Below are 22817 nucleotides of genomic sequence, written 5' to 3' on the forward strand. Positions count from 1 at the left end.
CTCACAAACATAAGAATGTTCCATTCAACTCTTAGCAGGCATGATGGATAACCCTAAGATCTAAAGCATAATGACATTTCTCAGCCACTGAATCGGACATTGTCAAATGAAGAATCCTGAGGCAGTTGAATCCATTAGGTCTATGTAAAGATCTTCCTATATAGCATGTGAATGCTGATTTTCCCCTTGGAAGACTCCTTAGAAACTTCAAAAGATAGAGAGGCTCAAGAGTCCTCCCTCTAGCCAATGCCTGGTTTTATCTGGTCAGCCAACCTTTTAAGGACACAAGAGTAGTCACCAATAAATCTCAGATTGTAATTATTCACCAGCACTTCATAGGCCCTGGCTACTCCTTTCATACCATCAAACTCTTTGAAGTTTTGTGAGGGTCCATCTTTAATTTAGATGAAAGATTTTACTCTGTAGGTTTCTGAAATACACTCCAGAGAAGGATGAGTTCATTTATTCCTAGAGCCATTTTTCACTCACTTCTTTGTTTTGCAGGTGGCATTTAAACCACAGTATTTTTAGCTCTAAAATCAAGGGCAGGAATGCAAACCCACTTGCCTCTGTGGCATATAATCCAGAATCTGACTTATCTGAGTTCCTACAAATATAGAGTAGTAGGTCCTAGTGTTAGTCAGAGTCAACAACAATAACAAAATCAATCAAACTAAAAGTTCCCAAAGTATGAACGCAAAGCAAAACAACTAGGTTCTGAGCAGAGGACTTCCCATAAAGCAGAAAAGCAACCTTCAGACAATATCAATCACACACCAATAAACAAGGGAGATGCTAAAGGACACTTGTAAGATTGGTTGAGTGTTAAGTTAGAATCTTTTGTTTCAGTATATATAGTTTCCTAATCCACGACACTTTAATGAACCTCAACCCTGAATCTGGAGTCGTTTCCTAAGTAGTCTAACTTAACCTTTGGGTCTCTGCTTAAACATCACTTCCTTAATGAAATCTTCCCTGTCCCTCCTAACTAAATTAGAGTGTGCGTTATATATTGCCATAATATTCTTTACTTCTTCATAATGTTCATTACAATTAAAATTAATTATTTCTATAATTATCTGCTTAATTATTAGCCCTTCTGCTGGATTTAACATTGCAGTAGGTAAGACAATGTCCATTTTGTTTTCTGACATACAGGATATGGCCAATGTTTATTTATTGAACAATCAGTATTTGGAGACCGAATATTAAAACTGACATGTCTAAGTACCTAGAATATTAGACCTAGATCTGATTTTACATCGCAATTGGCACAATCTCTATTCCAGTGTGGGGATCCTCTCTCAAAGTGTTTAACTGATGATCATCTGATTGTTACTTAAACATTTCCAACAAAGGGTCAGTAAGTAATTTGTGAGAATTTGTAATTTGTCTCTCACTCACCATTTATTAGAAATTACTCCATCAGGCTCTTCCTATAACTTCTGTGTGTCTATCTATCCAGTCTTAGAAGCAATTCAGAATAAAATATATTCCTTCTAAACAAGAATACTTAAAAGGTAGTCATAATGTGCTCCAATAAGTCTTCCTTCTTCCAGGATTAACTCCTTGGTTCTTCTAAATGTTTCTCATCTGAACATAACATATGTAACATGTGAATGCTGATTTATCCTCACAATTTGGTTTTGATTCTCCTCACAGTCATTGTTTCTTTATTCAGCTTGTGTCCCAACTTAACAAGTTGGGGTTTGTGTTAAACCCCATAACACTCCAAATGTGGTATGACCCTGACAAAGTAAAGTGAAACCAGTATCTTCCTTGATCTGGATTCCATAATTTTATTAGTGTAGCTTAACTTTACATTGCTAGTAGTATCTTACTAACCCTATGAAATATTGAATTCTACTGAGCTCAGCACCTGCTTAATAAAGCTGTGATATCTCCTGGAAATCTAAGAGTTACTTTTCTTTGCCATATGTGTATCAGTACTATATTTAATTCCCATTGCCTTGGGGAAGACTGTATGATATAAGGTACATGGAAGTGTCTTAAGGCCTATCCCATAACAGACATAAAAAAAATATATAGGTTTTGGGCACCTGGGTGGCTCAATCCGTTAAGTGTCCAACTTGATTTCGTCTCAGGTCATGATATTGTTATTTGTGAGATCGAGCCCCGTGTAGGACTCTGTGCTGATAGTGAGCAGCCTGCTTGGAGTTCTCTCTCTCTCTCTCTCTCTCTCTCTCTCTCTCTCTCTCTGCCCCTCCTGTGGATGCTCTCTCTTGCTCTCAAAATAAATAAATAAAAATAAATAAATAAAAACATATATATGTATATATGTGTGTGTGTATATATATGTATATACATATATATACACAGCTTTTTTCCCCTCTTCCTTCTGATTATTTTCATTTATCTCAAGACTTCAGCAAACAAAGCCAAGTCTTTTTGTGATGCTTCATGATCACTCCAAATTGTAGAGTCCTGAAGAATTGTGTTAGTTTGCAAAGGGCATTGATGAAGATTTCATTTCAGTGGTGACCTATTTTCTAGGCTTTTAAAAACCATGTTAGAGAAGGATACAATGCAGCAAGTCTGAGTATCTGTGTCTATGGCTCCTACAAGCAGAGAGGTATCCTGGTGGTGTCTCTGCCTTTCCACTTCCAACAAGAATCCAATACACAAGACTATTAGTATTCTCCACAAAGGCCTTAGTACTGTGAGCACTAAAAAAGGAACGCTGACACATTCAGTTTACTTTCTGTTTCTCATTAGTTTACAAATTGCACTATGTGACGTGTTCCAGAAAAATATTATCACCTTTCCACTAAGCTGTCAAATGTCCATGTTCCCATACTTGCAGGTAATCTGATGCTTTCTTTTACTGTATTCATTTGGCTTTATTTCATTCTTTCTTTTCTTCCTGTCTGTAAGAAAATGAATATTAACACTCTTATCTGTTTATTCACTACATTGTTATTTGTTCATTTATTATATATTATATTCATTTATTAAAGTAATACATACACATAATTTTAAAGACAAATACCTTTATAGGTAACAAAAGAAAAAAAAAAGCTGGTTTTTTGCTGCATTTTTCCCTATGCCAAAGTCCTGATCATCACAAGTAATCATTTTCATCTCTTTTTGTTTTTTCTGCTACTCACTTCTTACTTATAAACAAAATATTACATATCTATGTCTTGACTTTTCCATTTTTTGTATTATCTAATGCATTCCAATGATACAAGAAGAGAATTTGAGTCTTTCTACAAGCCTCCACTTTTCTCTTTCCCTCTCTTAACTTATTGCCATCTTCTCAGTCTAATTATGTTATAATTTTTATCAAATTAATATTTAATACATATATCATTATAACTACATTAGAGCTCACCCAGATATTATAATTATGTTCCCTTCATTGTAAACATTTGGTTTTTCTGGGAGATTGTCTCCTCTCCAATTTGGACTTGCTGAGAAACTGTTTTCTTGACTTTTCTTCACCATTATCTTGAAATTCTCTTCATCATCCTTCTGTTTATTCCCTGTGACTCAGAGCCCATGTTTTACTCTTCCTTAGTTTACCCCCCTTTGTTACTAGCACATTTTTTAGTGACTTCCTGAGAAAAGCTTCATGGGAAGTAAGTTTTTGAGACATTGCATGTCTAAAAATATTTTCATTTTCTTTCTGCCTTCACATTTGATTGATAGTTTAGCTGAGTATAGTATTCTAGGTTGGAAATTATTTTTCCTTAGGATTCTAATTCAGTACTCTACTGTTTTCTAGGTTTTGATGTTTCTGTTGAAAAGCTGAAAAGAGGTTGATATTTGAACTATAATGGTGTGATTTTCTCTTCCCTCTTTTTCCTCTGTTTTCTTCCTTTCTTTCTTTTACTCTCTCAGTTTTTCAGACCTTTCTTTACTTTTTCTTTCTTTTTTTAAGAGATTTTATTTTATTTTTTTAAGTTTATTTAATTTGGGGGGAGCAGAGAGAGAGGAAGAGGGGTAGGTAGAAAGAGGGAGAGGCAGAGAGAGGGAGAGAGAGAGAGAATCCCAAGCAGGCTCTGCACTGTCAGTGCAGAGCCCAACATGGGGCTTGAACCCATGAACAGCAAGACTATGACCTGAGCCGAAATCAAGAGTCAGGCACTCAACCAACTGAGCCACCCAGATGCCCCAGACCTTAATTTTCTTCATCACTGATGTTCTGAAATTTCATGACCCATTTCTCCAGTGTTAGTGTGGGTTTTTTTGTTTTTTGTTTTTTGGGGTTTTTTTGTGGATTTTTTTTTCTAGGTTCCTTGTGAGCTCTTTCAATCTGAAAACATGCCCATTAGATTTAGGAAATTTATTACCTCGTAATTTTTTACACTTTGTTCTATTCTCTTTTTTGGAATTCAGATTATTCATTAGCTTTACCTTTTGGAACAGATTCATATTATTCATTAGTTGTACCTTTTATTTTCCTAACTTTTCTTCCAAGTTTTCATACTTTTGTCTTTTGATGTTACCTCTGGGAAGACTGCCTCAAGTACATATTCCAAACATTTTACTGATTTTAAGGTTTATCCTTATCCTGTTTGTATTTTGAAAGAGTTCTTTCTTGTTCAAGAGATGCTCCCTTGAAAAATATCTTGTTTTTGTTTCAAATGCAATGTCTTATCTTACTGAAAATTTTACTTGTAGCTTCTTCCTCTTCCTCTTCTTCTTCTCCTTACTTTTCCTCTTCTCCTTCTTTCTTCTTCTCCTTCTTCTTCCTCTTCTTCTTCTCATTTAGAAACTGTTTATTTTTTGTTAACCTTACTTCCACCTTATTTGCCTTTGTTGAAGAGCAGCTTAAGACCACTCAGTGGTTGTTCTATACCCATTCAGTGGCCTGAGCAGTGGGAGCTGCAGACCAGTCTTCAGTGGCAGGCTGAGCACTTCAGTCTTCAGAAGGGAACTGCTGACTAGGCACAGAGGGCACCTGTATGCCTTCAGACCAGTCTGCAACTTCAGACTGAGTAGCAGTAAACTCAGGAGCTGGAGTGGTCCATTCACCCAGAAATTCCTCCTTGGTCACAGCCTTTTTAGTAACAGCCTGCTCTTCCTTTTCAATCTCCTCAGGACCTCTGAAGAAGTAGAGACTAAGCATGACATCCCATGGTTGTTCATGGGAAATGGTGCCACACATATGCAGAACTTCTCAGGCCAGCATCTACATCAAAGCCACTGAGTGAGATCCCTTGTTGTTGCAAGGGATAGCAAGGTACACATAGCGCAGAGGAGAGTCTGTGTTACACAGAACAATGGCAGGCCAGTTAGCATAAGATGCCTCTGTGAGAGGCTGGTAGTCAGCTCTGGGATCAGTAACCACCAGGAGTATTGGCTCCCAGCAGGCTTCCTGGATTTGGTTAGTGAAGTTTGCAGGAGTGAAATGGCCAGCAATAGAAATGGCTCCAGTAGTAGAAGCAAACTTCAGCACAACTCACTGGCCAGTATTCCTGGATGAAATGACACTGACATCAGCCAGATTTTCAATGCAACAATGGCACAAGCTGCCAGCAGAAGCTTCTCCCAGGTTCTCTTCAGATTTATGATGTAGATATTATCACTTTTTTTTTCCTGTAGATGTACGATACCATTTTGAAGTCAAGGTCATTGCCACCTAAGTGGGTTCCTGCTGCAAGGAGTTTGAGGACATCCTTGTGCTTCATTTTCAGGGCATCAGGGGCTCTGAACATTGTGAAAACATCTGAAAGTTTCCCTTTAAGTTACAACGGGAATGCAAAACAATGTCATATGAACCCCACCCCAGGTAGTGCAGAAAGGTTTTTTGCTTTTTAAGTTTTATTCTCTTTCCTTATCAACTTTGTTTCCTCTGAGTCCCCCTTTTCTACTTGTTCATTTTGGTCTTTGCCTTCTGCATTAGGAAATTCTAATGTTTGATTTTCCCTGGCCAACAATTTATATTGACAAGTGATGTTCTACAACTCTGTTTGGGGGAGGAAAAAAATTGTGGATTGATAGCTCTTACCATGAGCAATAAAGAGGGGACCATGCTCTTTCACTTGACATGTGATAGTTTTGTAAACCTTCTGTTTTGAGCCAGTCTTTTGAGCACAGGATAGGAACTCTCTAGGCTACTTCTTAGTGGTGCTGCCATCAGCGTTCTGAGTCAAAAGGGAAAAAGCTGCTGTTAGACTCCCACTACAGAACATAGATTTTCATTCAATCTTCTTGTATCGAATTCAGGGCCATACCCTATGCTTAGTTTTGCTTGTTATCCCTAAATTAACTGTTTTTAGATCAACTGTGCCAGAAATGGAAACTTCATTTCTTCTGCTGAGAAATTATTCTGACTTGGGAGTTAGTCTGGCCATGATGACTTAGGGAGGTGATCTGGGAGTCTAGCTACTCCTTAGATTAAACATAATTTCCACCAATCTTTCTGATTTTAGCTTTATCTCCTAAACCCAATATAGAAGTATCTGGCACCCCAAACTCCTAAGACTTTGGGGGTTATACAGGTAAATTGGTTATCTTATTTTTGAATCCCCCAATATATTCATCTTTCTCATGTCTAATTAATTAAATGTTACTTTATCTACCGACAAATGAATTTATACAAAGTTGGGACATACTTACACTAAAAAATCAGTTGTTTATCTAAAATTCAAATTTAAAATTCCAATTTCATCCACTATTTTGTCCAACTACCCAAGTATAGTAGAAAGTAGAGTAAGGAAGTGTTAAGAATGCTGAAATTTTCACCTTACAATATCAGGAATCAAAGAATGTCTGGATTTGATACAAAAAGAAATATATTTTTAATATAATATTTAGATTAGCAAAAGTTCCCAATAAAGTTACTAATCCAGAACTTTTTTAGACAAAGAGGGAAAAAAATATGGGAAGTAGTGTGAATAAAATCTTTACTATCATAGCAAAAAATCACTAACTTTCTGCTAATGTCTAAATTGAGAAATAAGAAAAGCAGTATAATATTAAGGCATTCACCAGAAGACCTAAATAGAGGAATGATTAAATATGGTTGTCAATGGGCAACAGGAAGCCACTGACATAACTTGCAGAGAATTATGGAATTTTACTATTACTCCTATAATACTTTTTGCTTTTTAATATATGTTTACCTTAAATTAATTTTTTTCAATTGTTTTAAGAAATACCTTAAGTAAATATTTATGCTTCTAATATGGTGTCTATTATTATAAAATAGCAAAAATAGCCTGCCTATAAGTGTCTATGGCCTTGACTTTAGAACACTTTCACATATATCTTAAATTTGGAAAAGTCAAAGTGAGAATAGCTTAAGTTTCTTCTACTGAAGAAATTAAATTTTATCTTTTTCTAGTAAGAGAGACTTTTTTCCCTAGGGAAAATATCAAATATGAAAGAAAAACTCCAAGCAAGTGATAACAATCTTGCTTTCATGAAAGAGCAGTCAAGAAAAACACATTCATTTGTCTACTTCCAAAGCTTGCTGCAGTTACTATGAGATATCTGAGCAATGTTCCCATTTTTAATAATGATTAAATAAGTAATTGTTTCATTAGTCTTAATCTTGGGGTTTACTATAATCTACGTTTCATGAATAAGAATACTAATTTGTCTGATTAATTTCCTTCTAGCAGTAATTTTAGTTAATAAGAGTGATAAAGGCAATACACAGAAAATGTAATATTCCCATAATTACTTACTAAAGTTATGAATATAAAAATATGCAATTTCCAAAATGAATAAGGTTGAAAAATAATAGAAGGGCACAGATATGATAAATTTGCATACTAATATCAAACAAACTTAATATATATCATGGTAGTCAACGAATCCACTTCAAGACAAACTGGTTGACCTCGCACATTTGAAAAAAAAAAACAAAACCCCACAAAACATTGTAGCTGTCATGTTCAGTACTATAGGGTCTCTGATGGAGTTTCTCTGATAACAAAATAAAATTACTCCATATTCACTACACACCATGATCTTATAAATAATTAGAACTTCCTAGAGATAAAAATATGTTTTACGATCCAAATCTATGGTGAAAGTCATATCTGCAAAATATTGAAACCAATTTCCACAAAGTACGCAAAAAAATCCAACCTGTTATCTGTTGAAAACTTACTCTTCTCTGTTGTATTTACAAAGGTACACCTCAGGTAATGATAGCAATACCGTAGCTTCAACAAAAGTCAGGATTTGCATGAATTACTTATGTTTAAAGGGTTTTTTTGTACTTAGGATTCATAATATACTGTATCTTATTTTACAACAGAAAGAGAAATTATGGTCCAATTTACTAATATAATTATAATCATAATCACATCTGCTCTTAAAGACTGTCAAATATCTCCAGAGTGCACTGCATACATTTCCTTTACTAGATTCCCTCTTTTATGAGTTAATTAAACAATTTCACAGCATTATTGTACAACTATTTTGCGTGACATATTGTTTGTGCAGAACATTCCCTTTAATAGCTCTATTCTTCAAACAGATGTTCATTTAAATCTTTTCAGAGATTTTATTTGAGGAACAATTAGTTCATTTATCCTACTATGTTGTCACCTTTCTATGGATTTCGAAGCAGCTCTATCTCTATCTTGTGGAAAGCCTAATATGGTCAACAATTCTAAAGGGAGGAAAAAAACACTCTTTAGCAAATAGGTCAGTTCACAAGGATTTCAGAGCAAATTACCCCTGAATGACGGCTACTCAAAGCTACCTTAGTATTAGAGTACAAAATCAATAAGAACTTTTTTCAAAGGCATAAAAAACTAAAAATACATGATAGCACATTTCCCTATTCTTCTAGTTTTGTTTTTATGAACTTTTACTTACACATCCAAACAGATTGGGTTCATTATAAACCAGAGTAAAGTGACAGATTGAAGGGAAAAGAATTGATGCAAGATGGCTTAAAGTTTTATTTATCAAAAAACAACTGAATCAGTCATTCTCCAAGACATATTTTCCTGGGAAAGTGACACTATATATTGCTATGAACTCGCTTATCTTATCTAAACATTTTAAAGGAAGGAGATGCCATCTACTATGTGTTTCGAAAAGGAAACTTCCCTCCTGACTCGACTCGAATCAAGTTTTACAGAATTTGAGTGTCTGGCCAGGTCTGCTTTGTGCAACTCTCTCAATGAATTTATCTCCTTTATTCTCTCTGTCCTAGAGAGCTATGGCAAAGAGTCAGTTGTGTTCAGTAGTGTAGATGGTGTATGTCATGCAAAGAAGGGTCATTTTGTTTTCCTTTTGTGAATAATCTCACTGCAATGAGATCAGAATCACTTTCTCTTACTCTTCTTTAAATATATGGTGACACAGAAGTACATTTGTCCTCACTTTTGAACTACAAATTAATGAATTATGAACATCTATTTACCACTTTGAAAGTGTAATGTGCATTCTTTTAGATGGAAATATGGTGTCAAGAAAAGTGAGGAACCAGTATGTTTTCAGAGCTATTCTTCTATTTCTCTTTCTTTCTTTAATTTTCTTTTAACCAGAATTTGGTTCTACTGGAATAAGAAAAGCTGAAAAGCTGAGGCATTAGTAGGAATTTAAAATATGTTCACAAAATGAGCATTTCACTCTCAGGTTAAAAATGCACAAAATGTAAATTACTGCAAAGTTTCAGAACGTTTGCTCTATAACATCCCAGCCTTCTCAGCAAATACAGCAGAGTTTAAAGTCGTAAGTTTTGAATTGTTCCTTTACCTAGACCATCTGAGATCTCTAAACAGGAGTGTCTCAAGGAACATTATGTTAAAATAAGTTTCCCATTTTGGGAAAGAAGAATTCAGGGATGATTAAGATTCTTGGATGTACTGAGATGGCCGTTCTCTCTGCCATGTGAATTGTGAGCACCTGGCAGTGAACAATGATGAAATGGAATGTATATGACAGATTGCCAGAAGCAGAGCCCTCTAGTCATTGTAGAGGGAGCCTATTTAGGCACTAGTTAGAATGGCAGTAATTTGAAAACCATCTAAAATATTCAGAGGAAGGTGATTTTTAAATGGATTTTAATATATCTATGTAATAAAATGCTCTTTGGACATTAAAAGTGATAATATATATTTTTATTTACTATTTTTAAAAAAATAAGTAAAAAAAGCAATATGCATATTATGGACACATCTATTTATACATTTATAAGAGCACCTGCTGTCCAGACGAAGCAACTTAGTTCTTACTTCATTTACTTAATTTTTCCCCTTACTTTATAGCAAATATTATTCGTTAGACACTATAATGGTCACAATGGGAATCTGAAGCTACAGACCATGGACACAAATGCTAACTAAGCTTTGCAGGCCAAATATTAGGCTACATTGTTACATTTGTGTGAGTGTGTGTGTGTGTGCTGCACCTGAACTTCTTTTGGAAGTACTATAAACATTCATCTCGGTGCACTAATCATAACTGAATATGTTAATGATTTTTCACTGTTGAACACATCTAAGTAACACTCACCTATGTAAGAAAAAACAATTTCCAACCTTATCCTTGCATCCTCCCAGTCACTACCACCGCCATCCAAGCCAAACCAACATCTGATTTATAATACTTTGCCTGGCTTCTTTTGCTCAATACTATCTTTGTGATATTCACTTGTTTGCATTTAGTTATAGTTCATTTATTCTCATAGCTGTAGCGTATTTTATTTTCTAAACATACCACAATTTATATACCTATTCTGTGAAAGGACATTTGGGTTGTTTCCAGTATATGACTTTTAAAACATAGTGCTGCTATAAACATAATTGTGACTTTGACTGATCTCCTTATTAGCTCGCCCTGTTAAAAATGATGTTTATATATATAAGTCATGGGGATTTATATATTGTTATAGAATATATTTGCAAATTTTTAAAGATTATTCACATCGATATTTGGTTATTAATTTTCCTTTGTTGGTAGTGTCTTGGTCAGATTTTGGTATCAAGGTTACATGGACCTCATAAAATGTGTTAAGAGGTGCTCCTCTTTTTCTATGATCTGGAATGGTTTTTATAAGATCACTCATTATAAATATTAAGAAGCATTCATGAGGAAGCCATTTGGTCTTGAAGTTGTCTTGTGGGAAGTTTGTAATAATATTTTCAATTTCCCCAAAAAACAGATGATTAAACTATCACTTTTGGTCAATTATGCTTCATAAAAATTTAAAATTTCACCTACATGTAGATGTCTAACATTTTTTCAATATTGCTTTTTAAACGTTTTTAATATCCATGTTAATAACCACTTTCTAAATCTATCACATTGGTAATGTTTTATTTTCTCTCTTTTCTCTTATTAAAGATTTATGAATTTTATTAGTAATAGCACATTTGGTTTGCTGATTTTCTCAATTTCATATTTATTTCTTATTTCACTCATTTCTGATCTTATTTTTAGGATTACCTTCTTTCTACTTTCTTTGGCTTTGATTTGCTTTTTTCCTGTGTTCTTGAGTTGAAAGTCTACATAATTCATTTTCAAACTTACTTTCAAATACAAATATAAATACTGCTTTTGTTTTTATGTTGAATTTTAGCTAGTAAATTTTAACTACAAAAAATAACAATCATATCAATATCAGGTGCCCTAATAGCTGACACTTCACTGAGCTATACAACAAATGTTTATTGAATGTCTGCCACATGCCAGAAGCTGGCGACAGTGTTGAAATGAGACGTATACGCCATCTTCATGGAGCTCATATTAATGGAGGACTACAGGTAGCAATCACATAAACAAACACCTTTTACTTGCTAACCATTGTTAAAAGATTGTGACTTTTGTTTTAAAGTTAAGAAGGACCAGGATGACCACCAGGATGACAAAAGAAAATACATATTTAATATTGATAACTATGCTAGAATAGGCATTATTATTTGCATTTTACAAAGAAGACAAGTAAGACTCACAAAGACCAAGTAAACAAGTTTATAACTAATGGATGGATGGAATCTCCAAATATCATATTCTTTCCACTCTATCAATACTTCTGTCAGAGAACTAGGCATTCTGTGCAGGGATTCCTCCTTCCATCCTCTTTTACACACACATATATTCTATGACTCAAAGGCAGGTATAAACAGCAGACAAGAGCAGACATTTCCAGTGAAGTTTTTGAAAATTCTGGTAGTGAGATTAACATTTGAGGTTTGATTTGCAGAATCAAAATGCTTGAGTGTAATAACTGGAGGATGTTCAGAGATGACTTTTTTTAATTTTTTTTTTAGTCTTTATTTATTTTTGAGAGAGAGACAGAGACAGAGAGACAGAGTGTGAGCCAGGGAGGGACAGAGAGAGAGGGGGACACAGAATCTGAAGCAGGCTCCAGGCTCTGAGCTGTCAGCACAGAGCCTGATGCGGGGCTCAAACCCACGAAATGTGAGATCATGACCTGAGCCAAAGTCAGACGCTTCACCGACTGAGCCACCCAGGTACCCCCTCAGAGATGATTTTATTTGTTCCTATTATTTATAGATTGGTCAGAAGCAGGATGGGGTACAAATGTGTAAAGGATTAGTATAGAGCTGCAAAGGAAAACAAAGGAAATACAAAGCACATGCCTTAGAGAACAACTGTATCTTCACAGAAAATTCACATTATATAAATGAGCATTTCTCAAAAAATTGAAAATGCAGTTGTCAAACATCCCTTCTCCTCCTTCCCTAAACAGCTACTTGTTTCACATTTTTTTAATGCATTCCCTAAGAAAAGCCTCACAAATAAACAAAAGACCTTGAATGGGCTCCATCTACAAACAAGCTCCTAGCAAGAGTCTCAACTGCTCTGTTGTCTGTTTCCCTTTGCTTCACTGCTTCGGGGACAGCAGACAGTCAGTCCAGTTATGCCTTCAGCAGAAGAAACCGAACAAAGAAATCCTTGGGCCCAAACCATTCAACAGATCTTCTGCAAATACTTCAGGGCCAGTGAATTTTCAAAACCTGTGATTTTGGTTCAGGAAGATGGCGGCGTAGGAGGACGCGGGGCTCACAACGCGTCCTGCCGATCACTTAGATTCCACCTACACCTGCCTAAAGAACCCAGAAAACCGCCAGAGGATTAGCAGAAGGGAGTCTCCGGAGTCAAGCGCAGACTAGAGGCCCACGGAAGAGGGTAGGAAGGGCGGCGAGGCGGTGCGCGCTCCACGGACTGGCGGGAGGGAGCCGGGGCGGAGGGGCGGCTCGCTGGCCAAGCAGAGCCCCCGAGTCTGGCTGGCAAAAGCAGAGGGGCCGGACAGACTGTGTTCCGACAGCAAGCGCGACTTAGCGTCTGGGAGGTCATAAGTTAACAGCTCTGCTCGGAAAGCGGGAAGGCTGGAGGACAAAGGGAGGGAGAGCTGCTGAGCCCCCGGACGGCAGAGCTCAGCTTGGCAGGGAACAAAGGCGCCAGCGCCATCTCCCCTGCCCATCCCCCAGCCAAAATCCCAAAGGGAACCAGTTCCTGCCAGGGAACTTGCTCGCTCCGCGCAAACACCCAACTCTGTGCTTCTGCGGAGCCAAACCTCCGGCAGCGGATCTGACTCCCTCCCGCTGCCACAGGGCCCCTCCTGAAGTGGATCACCTAAGGAGAAGCGAGCTAAGCCTGCCCCTCAACCCCCCGTGCACCTTGCCTACCCACCCCAGCTAATACGCCAGATCCCCAGCAACACAAGCCTGGCAGTGTGCAAGTAGCCCAGACGGGACACGCCACCCCACAGTGAATCCCGCCCCTAGGAGAGGGGAAGAGAAGGCACACACCAGTCTGACTGTGGCCCCAGCAGTGGGCTGGGGGCAGACATCGGGTCGGACTGCGGCCCCGCCCACTAACTCCAGTTATACACCACAGCACAGGGGAAGTGCACTGCAGGTCCTCACCACGCCAGGGACTCTCCAAAATGACCAAACGGAAGAATTCCCCTCAGAAGAATCTCCAGGAAATAACAACAGCTAATGAACTGATCAAAAAGGATTTAAATAATATAACAGAAAGTGAATTTAGAATAATAGTCATAAAATTAATCGCTGGGCTTGAAAACAGTATACAGGACAGCAGAGAATCTCTTGCCACAAAGATCGAGGGACTAAGGAACAGTCACGAGGAGTTGAAAAACGCTTTAAACGAAATGCAAAACAAAATGGAATCCACGATGGCTCGGCTTGAAGAGGCAGAGGAGAGAATAGGTGAACTAGAAGATAAAGTTATGGAAAAAGAGGAAGCTGAAAGAAAGAGAGATAAAAAAATCCAGGAGTATGAGGGGAAAATTAGAGAACTAAGTGATACACTAAAAAAAAATAATATACGCATAATTGGTATCCCAGAGGAGGAAGAGAGAGGGAAAGGTGCTGAAGGGGTACTTGAACAAATTATAGCTGAGAACTTCCCTGAACTGGGGAAGGAAAAAGGCATTGAAATCCAAGAGGCACAGAGAACTCCCTTCAGACGTAACTTGAATCGATCTTCTGCACGACATATCATAGTGAAACTGGCAAAATACAAGGATAAAGAGAAAATTCTGAAAGCAGCAAGGGATAAACGTGCCCTCACTTATAAAGGGAGACCTATAAGACTCGTGACTGATCTCTCCTTTGAAACTTGGCAGGCCAGAAAGGCTTGGCACGATATCTACAGTGTGCTAAACAGAAAAAATATGCAGCCGAGAATCCTTTATCCAGCAAGTCTGTCATTTAGAATAGAAGGAGAGATAAAGGTCTTCCCAAACAAACAAAAACTGAAGGAATTTGTCACCACGAAACCAGCCCTACAAGAGATCCTAAGGGGGATCCTGTGAGACAAAGTACCAGAGACATCACTACAAGCATAAAACATACAGACATCACAATGACTCTAAACCCATATCTTTCTATAATAACACTGAATGTAAATGGATTAAATGCGCCAACTAAAAGACATAGGGTATCAGAATGGATAAAAAAACAAGACCCATCTATTTGCTGTCTACAAGAGACTCATTTTAGATCTGAGGACACCTTTAGATTGAGAGTGAGGGGATGGAGAACTATTTATCATGCTCCTGGAAGCCAAAAGAAAGCTGGAGTAGCCATACTTATATCAGACAAACTAGACTTTAAATTAAAGGCTGTAACAAGAGATGAAGAAGGGCATTATATAATAATCACAGGGTCTATCCACCAGGAAGAGCTAACTATTATAAATGTCTATGCGCCAAATACCCGAGCCCCCAGATATATAAAACAATTACTCATAAACATAAGCAACCTTATTGATAAGAATGTGGTCATTGCAGGGGACTTTAACACCCCACTTACAGAAATGGATAGATCATCTAGACACACAGTCAATAAAGAAACAAGGGCCCTGAATGATACATTGGATCAGATGGACTTGACAGATATATTTAGAACTCTGCATCCCAAAGCAACAGAATATACTTTCTTCTCGAGTGCACATGGAACATTCTCCAAGATAGATCATATACTGGGTCACAAAACAGCCCTTCATAAGTTTACAAGAATTGAAATTATACCATGCATACTTTCAGACCAAAATGCTATGAAGCTTGAAATCAACCACAGGAAAAAGTCTGGAAAACCTCCAAAAGCATGGAGGTTAAAGAACACCCTACTAACGAATGAGTGGGTCAACCAGGCAATTAGAGAAGAAATTAAAATATACATGGAAACAAACGAAAATGAAAATACAACAATCCAAACGCTTTGGGATGCAGCGAAGGCAGTCCTGAGAGGAAAATACATTGCAATCCAGGCCTATCTCAAGAAACAAGAAAAATCCCAAATACAAAATCTAACAGCACACCTAAAGGAAATAGAAGCAGAACAGCAAAGGCAGCCTAAACCCAGCAGAAGAAGAGAAATAATAAAGATCAGAGCAGAAATAAACAATATAGAATCTAAAAAAACTGTAGAGCAGATCAACGAAACCAAGAGTTGGTTTTTTGAAAACCTGTGATTTTGACTTAAAATGAAGAAGGGCCAGGATGAACACAAAACTGATGGCTGGAGGGTTTGGGAGAGAATGACAGTGACTGAGGAGAGATGGCTTCCTGAGAGGTTTTGAAATGGAGGAAAAGGAGGCTCAGCTATGAGGAATATTTGTGAAAGGAAAGAACAGATTTGGTGCTTCCTTGGCATACACAGGCTCACCTACATCATAGTTCCATTCCAGAGGTAACTAACCTACTCTGACAAATCACACTGGTGGCCAAAACCCAGATTCTGCTCTGCCCATTTTAGTCTGTGTGGTGAATGGTGTTTAGAACAGTCAACCTGACAGAAGAACTGTGCCTAATTAACACTCTCCTAATACCCCAGCAAATAACAAGCCTGCTGTGGGGGAAAAATGCATTCACACTTCTTTATCAAATTAAGGCCAAAAAAAATGCTCCTAATTAGCTAAAATCAATTAATGTGACAGCAAAATGAATGTATTTATACTGTCAGCTAAAGGTACAGTCGGAGAAGTGTCTAATATATAACAAAGCTGCTGGAACTTCTTAAAGCAGTTAATAAGGGTTTGGGGCTGAGGGGAGTTTACCAGTGGTATGCAGAATCTGATTGCTTTACCTCTGAAGCAGCAGACGTCCTAGGGTGTTACAGGACCTAGGTGATGTCTAACTGGGATTATTCATTAAAACTGAGGGGGAGAGATATGCGGTTAATCAATAATGGGCAAGTAGATCTTGCTTATTTGCAATCTCATATACAAATGCACATACACTTGAGAATAAAAGAGGAACTTTACACTGCTCATTAGTAGGCTCTGTAGTGAGTTAGTTGTATTTTCTGTAAAGTGTTCATGGCTACTATTTCACAAGCTTTTCCTTTAAAAATATGCTCAGTTCAAAACTTGAGACAGAAAAATAGGACTCACCAATAACTCAGGTTGGGGGCCACCAATTACCTTGCTTCCATCCTCTCCAACTACAGTGTTTTGATTCCAAGAATCCTGGGCAAGTTAGGTGGCTTGAGAGAATGGTCATACTGACATGATAAATTGTTGACAGAGAAACGCCCACATTGTGATAATTAGTTAAACGTGATCTAAAATAACAGTAATTACATGTATCATGACTTTCTATTCTAGACCGTATGTTTTTTAAGGGGCATTTGAGCAGGTTATACAACGAAGGTTAGCACCTCTTCTAATCACTGTTGACTCTCACTGAAATCACCTTCATCAAAGATTCCATTTGATTCCTCTCCATGTCAGAGGACACAATAGGTATCATCCTTTCCCCATGTGTGGATGATGTGGTTGTTTACTTAATGAAGTGTCTGGAGGCCTCTACTGGTGTTTAGGAAAATATCAACTGAGATAGAACAATAATGGTAAAAGGATTTTAAGCAGATGAACCTCCTTTATATATGATTTATACAAAACTTCATTTCTATATTTTTAGAACTCTTTCATTACTGTTAACACTGGTAAGCTGATTATTTTTTCATTCCCTGATATCACCTTTTCTCAGGGAACTGTGTGGCCCCAGGATCCCCTGTGTTCTCTTCTTCAGTATGCCACCCTTCCCTGCCTATTCTAGCTGCACTAACTCATCCGTCTGAAGATTATTTTTTCACCCTCTGTCAGCTTATATCACGTCTGAACTCCTTATTCTCCAGGGATTAGGGCAGATTTTCCATCAAGCCAGCTGTTTGCTTTTTTTTTTTCTTTTCTCAGTAAAAGCAAAACAGCTTTGTTATAAATTAATGGTGTCCACATCAGATGGGGGTAAAAATCAGCTTCTGTTTCAAATCTGTTATACTTCCAATCATGTAAAACTGATAAATACATAAAACACAGAGAGAAGCTTCCAGCAGGAGAAATGCGTGGGACACAATAAAATCTGGAACAGACAGAAGGGCAATTATAAAATTATTTCTAAAAGCATACAGGAAGAAAGGAGGTGATTACCACTGATTGTGACTTTGTTATGTGTCATACTCTTAGTAATTTCCTCAAAAATACCAAAAGTATAAGCATTTTCTTCCCATATTCAACAGCTTATGAAATTCTTTCTAACGTTGATAATACATAATCTTTGTATTCTTCCATCAATGGGAGAAGGGCATAGAGAAAAGGCAAAATACAATCAAGTAACACAGCCAGCAATCTCCATGGCTATATAGCCATCTATGTAGTTCAAAAGTGAACCCAGGCACACACTCTTGAAATATAGGCAAGGAAGATAATTTCTGATAGTTAAATTGCCACATGTCTTAAGTCTAGCTCTTTAACAGCAGATTCTGACACCAGAATTCTGAAAGTTATTTTTTAAGAGAGTGCTCTCAGGAGAGAGCAGAAGGGAAGAAAGCAAGATAAAAAGTCAAAGAAGGTAAGCGAGGAATTGATTTCTGGTACACCTAGCCTAAGTCTGACTCTAGGATTTTACCAGGCTGCTATCTCCCATATGGAGGCAAGGCAGTGAGTACTTGGTACTTCTGCCAGTCAAGAAATGACCTTGGGACTCTCAGATGTCTCTGGATGACATCTGCCCAATAGGTTTCAAGTGTGAGTCATTATCAGCAGCAACTATAGCTCTCCAAAGGGCTCTCCCAGGTTCTTTTTTTTTTTTTTAACGTTTATTTATTTGTGAGACAGAGAGAGACAGAATATGAACAGGGGAGGGTCAGAGAGAGAGGGAGACACAGAATCTGAAACAAGCTCCAGACTCTGAGCTGTCAGCACAGAGCCTGACGTGAGGCTCTAACTCACAGACCACGAGATCATGACCTGAGCCGAAGTCGGACACTTAACCAACTGAGCCACCCAGGTGCCCCTCTCCCAGGTTCTAAGAGAAATGTCCACAGAATCTGCCATACTATGTGATCCTTTTGTGGCATTTGTTGAGAATCAGCCAATGTTCAATCAAATATCAAAGTTTTGTGACTGCCTAGCAAACTTAAAGGCTAATGAGATCCTTTAGGCAATGAAGACATGCATAGAGATAAAAAATAAATTGTAATTTTCTTAACTATTCTCCCCATCCTGTCTACAATCCCATTTTCCTACAAGACAATGGATAACAAAATCAGTCTTTCAACTGGTCAAACAATAGAGGACTTCTTTTGGTAAAGAATATAAAATAAAATCTTCTTTAGTAAAAGAAATACAAAATTCTATCCATCAATAATAGCCATACAGCCATACTTTTGGCCAAGAAAATTATTTTTAAGTAGTAGATGATATTTGGGGAAGCTCTTAATCTTTCCCAAAGATTTCAGGATATTGTAATTCCATTACTGTCTTTTATTTTACAAATTTTACAAATCAAAATATTGGCTTTTATGAAATTCTGGGATTTATGCAATTTATGGAATTTTAATTGGGTGGAAGAAGAAAGATGGGATATTACTTACCTCTCTCAAGTTTTGATAAGCAGATCAGCTAACTCATGGAAATAGCAAAACAATGCTCATTCGTTTTATAGTCACTTGTGTATCTGCCATATTTGAACATTTATGATTTTAGATAATGTTGCAAAGAGTTTTAGAATAAGCCTTCATGGTATCTTAAATATTTTTATGAATCTCCACCTCTCCTGGATATTCTTCTAAAATGGTACTTGACTGTAGTTCAAGACAAAATCACACATTGTAGGTTCAAGTATGCCTAGGACTTCGTATGTGCTCTACTATCGATTAGCCGTGTGATCTTGAATATGTCACTTAGTCTCTTCAACCTGGAGCCTCATCCTCTGCTTACCATAAATAAAAAGGTACATAAAACATTACTTACCATCCAGTTATTGTCAATATTAAATAAAGCATGTACCTGATAAAGATAGCATATATAATACCTCATATCATATAATACCATAAAAAGGCAGAAAATACATACTGTAAAAATCCAAAAATAATTTAGAAACAGAGTTTAATTGGTAAGTTCAAAATTTTGAATAACTCTTGAAAAACCAAAAGCTTTCAGGGGTCAATTATCTTGAAAATCTAGACTGAGGGAATACCAAGAGTTCCCTCATTCAGAGTTAATAGATAGAAGGGATAAAGAAAGTCCTGAAGAAAAGTCCCTCTCCCCTGCTGCACTGTGAAATACTTGAGAAGGTTGATAAAGTGCCAAGTTTCAGTAGCAGCTTACTTTGGATAATGCTTTCATTCAAGTTATACTGTATAGTCACATAAACTTGCACAAGAGCGTTTTAGATCCCATTATTTCTGACACATTTCAAGCACAGAATGGAAATGGAAAACACAGTTATTGAGAGATGGAAACATTTCAAATAAGGTTATATCAGAAAAGAATAGTCCTGAAAGCGTTAATGCTATTAAAACTACCTGAAAATCTGAAATTTTGCATTAAGCTTTTGATAAGCAAAGGAAAACAATTTAAAACATATTGAAGATTCATGTTCTATTTATCAGATAATCTTATACCCAGTTTAATTTTTTTCATAAGAATTGAGTGTCTAATGATCACCCAATTTAAATATCAAATTTAAGGCATTATTGTCCTTAAAGATGGAGGGAATTTCACCATGTAGAACTAGTACAAGGAAGAGAACCAGCAGACTCTCCTCGTGGTACCAGAGCTAGGGTCAAAGAATCCCTATTCGCAATCTTTTGTTCTGCAAACCCCATATTTCTTCCAGTAATAAGTATTTTTTTTCTTCCATTCTCCTTAGAGATACAAAACATTTAATAACCATCCTTTGTAAAAAGCTTTCACTTGCCTAAAGATGCAAATTAATTATCACCAATTTGCATAATTGGTTCACAATAGTTTAGTAAAGTTCAACCAATGGGGAAAAAATAAAAACAAGTTTGTATGTTCTGTATTTGTATTTTTTATGGCCACTAAAGTATTTCACTAGGAAAAACAACTAAAAAACACTGATACAGGAAACGGTAGTTAGAAGAATTCCTGCAAAAATTTTAGTTTTTTATTTTAGGCTTTTTATTTAAATGAACTACTTGAATATTCATCCTTCAAGATTTGATCATAGTTTAATGCTGTAACATTTAATTACCTTCATTTTGGGGCCACTATAAATCAAAAGATTGTAATTCAAATGTATACTAATTTATTCTTGACCTTGAAGTTAATTACTAACCATCAGAGGCTTTAATTATTGTTGGCAAGGTGGGAATATATCAAAAGAAGACCTGCTGTAACAAGAAATAGAAATGAGGTTTATGGGCACTAAGGAGGTCTAAAAAGTATAACCAAGTAATATCTAAGGAAAACCCTGATACCAAAACGTAACAAAGAAATAATAATAAAAAACAAACCACAAGCCAAATCCCTAATGAAGATTCATGAAAAATTTTGTAAACAAAATGTTAGCAAATTAAATCCCACAAATTAAAAAGTGTAACACATCATAACTAAGGGGGGTTTGTGCCAGAAATACAAAGTTAGTTGAACATTCAAAATTTAATCAAAGTACTTCAGCAGATTAACAAACTAAGAAAAAACATAATCATCACAACAGATATAGAAAAACATGTGACAAAATTCAACATACACGGCTGATTAAAACAAAACAAAACAAACAAACAAAAACTCCCAACAAATTAGGAGTAGAAAGGAACTTCCTTAACCTGATAACAGGGCATTTATGAAAAAACAACAGCCAACATTTTATTTAATGGGGGCATCTGATCCATGAAAAAAAAATGATAACTTGGATCTCATAAAATGAAAAAACTTAGGCTCTTCAAAAGATACTGTTGGTAAAATAAAAATAAAAAAAAATTTTTAAAAAAAGGAAAGGAAAAAGCATATTGTTGGTGACTTCCAGTTCTGACCAAGATAAATTAGCCCTTTCCTCCCAGAACTTCCCTCTCACCATTCATATAACACAAAACAATCACAGATGGTCTCTGAAAGGTAGAAAGAAGAGGTCTTACTGTCTAGGGACCCTGAGACTTGAGGTGAATTCTGTGTTTCTTTATTGCCTCCTGTAGATCTCAGACAGGGCCCTGCGGAAGCCTCCAACTCAGAACTTCTAACAGGTGTAGACCCCCCAAAAAGTCTCCAAGGAAAGCTTATTCCTACCAGCCAAAATACCAGGAAAACGGTGGCCTACCAGAAAACATTTTTGGCAACATCTACCCTATTCAAACCAAGCACCAATGGAAAATCCACCCCCATACAAACACTCCCACTGAGTCATTTGGGCCAAGAAGAGAGCTGGTCCTTAACCCTCCATCCCCCCCACCACTTTAGCTCCCACACCCCCTGCACAGGAACATCAAACAGTGGTGCTTCAGTCTCGCCACCCAATGGTGCCATCAGGGCCAAGCAGAGAGGGATTCTTCTACCTGTCTCTCCACCTCCTGCCTAGAGCAGACAAGATTCTGATTTCCCTGCCACGGCAGTATCAGCATGGCTGAGTGGAATATTGATCTTCCATTTCCTGCCCAGTGAAAGCAGGGGGTGTTTCGATTGCCCTGCCCAGCTGGTAGTAGTGGGTCCAGAAATATGCTAAGCCTCCACTCCCACCTGGCAGCAGAGATTTAATAAGCCAATGAGAAGTGGGGCTCATCACCACTCTGCTTCACACCCCCACTGCAGTGTCAATGGGGCCCAACAGAGAGCTGGCATCAAGAGATAAAAGGAGGGGATGAGAAGAAGGTGGCACTAGCTGGCATTTGGCTTCCCTCCTTCCCTCCCCTGGCATCAGCTGGGCTCACTCAGAGCAAAAGTCAGCCTCAGCCAATGCCCCACTTGCACTAGCAAGGTATCAGGGGAACCAAGAGAGGGACTGAACTGCAGTGCCACCGATTAGCCACAAAGCAGTATGAATCAGTGGCTCACATTTGCACAGTGGGAAGTGGAATATACATATCCATACAGCCTTCATGCTACACCTCAACACAGGGAAGTATCCTAAAAAGTATTAAATA

At 37.3% G+C, this 22817-nt stretch overlaps 1 pseudogene; it reads right to left on the bottom strand.

Moving 5' to 3' along the window:
- Positions 1–4236: 4236 nt before the first annotated feature.
- Positions 4237–22817, bottom strand: part of LOC125911638 (40S ribosomal protein SA-like) — a 194331-nt pseudogene continuing 175750 nt past the window's right edge.

Source organism: Panthera uncia (genome assembly GCF_023721935.1).
Source record: "Panthera uncia isolate 11264 chromosome C1 unlocalized genomic scaffold, Puncia_PCG_1.0 HiC_scaffold_3, whole genome shotgun sequence".
Taxonomy (NCBI): domain Eukaryota; kingdom Metazoa; phylum Chordata; class Mammalia; order Carnivora; family Felidae; genus Panthera; species Panthera uncia.